The sequence below is a fragment of the Pelodiscus sinensis genome, chromosome 31 (genome assembly GCF_049634645.1).
Source record: "Pelodiscus sinensis isolate JC-2024 chromosome 31, ASM4963464v1, whole genome shotgun sequence".
NCBI classification, from domain to species: Eukaryota; Metazoa; Chordata; order Testudines; family Trionychidae; genus Pelodiscus; species Pelodiscus sinensis.
Window position 1 is genome coordinate 2,409,245 of NC_134741.1, and position 1,328 is coordinate 2,410,572.

Genomic DNA, 1,328 nt, shown 5'->3' on the forward strand with positions numbered 1-1,328 from the left:
GAAAACTTCTGTGCACACCTGAAGAAATTAGCAGAGGAATTCAACAGGAGATTTCAGGAATTAGATGTGATGGAACCAATTGCCATGTTTGTCTTGAATCCATTCCTTCAAGTAGAAGACATTCGCGGCTTGGCTACCAAATTTCATCAGGTGTTTCATTTACAAAGCAATGGACTTAATAAGGAGATAATTACTATGCAAAATGATATTGAGCTGAAAGTCAGAGCAAGGGACAGTGATTTTGGGAGAATAGTAAACAGAGAAAAATATCCCCTTCTATCATCTTGTGCTTTCAAAGTGAAGGCTACTTTGGCTCCACAAACCTCTGAGAGACAGCATTTTCCCAGTTAAAGATAATCAAGTCCAAGTATTGCACCCGCGCACAGATGCCCATCTAATGGACTCTATACAACTAGCAATCTCAGACTACAACCCAGACTTCAAGACACTGGCAGATACTGTTCAGTCACAGGTGTCACACTGAGACTTTGTTATTGGAGGAAAAAATATATAATTATCAATACTCGATTTTAGATTTACAAAATAGCAGAGAATAAAATGTATAATTGTAAATGCTTCATTTTACATTTAAATAGCATGAATTAAAAACAGACCATTTATTTCATAACTATAAACATGTGATTTTAATTTTATATATTGCATAATTTAAAAATAAACTGTTTAGCAGAGAGTATAAGGGCTGGGGATAGCAAGTGATGGACAGGAGAATAGAGAGGTGTGTCTTCAAGGAAGGGGCGTGTTTTCAAGGAAGGGGCGTGTCTTAAAGAAAGGGGTGGGATGGTAGATCTTCCTCTGTTCTGAGATTTAAAAAGTGATCTTGGGTGGAAAAAGGTTGGAGACCACTGCCCTACATTGATAGTAGCTTCCCTCCCATGAAGATCTATTCATCATCTTATGCAAATCTATGCACTCTCGCTGTGTAAGTCAGTCATTTGTGGCCCCTTCTTTTGGTTGCTGTTCTCAAAGCTGCCACATTAATCAAAAAGGGGTTTTGAATTTGCTCCAAAAGAAGGTGCTGGCTTCCGACTCTCAGGGCCCTCAGTGTGTCTGAGCGTTTCTCAATGAGCCCACTTTACAGGTCTTAGTATCCTGGGGTCTGGCTCCTGTCCCCTCTCCAACACCTGCAGCTGTTTCAAGGTGCTTGCCTTCCATGCCTCAGTCATTCACCCCTCAGTCATTCAACAGAGCAATTCAGATCAAAAGGGAGAGATCTATTCTACTCCTAGCACAGAGACATTTTATTTACCTTAGCTATTCCTAAGCACTAAAACATTATGAAAAGCCTTGATGCAAAATGTCTATAATAT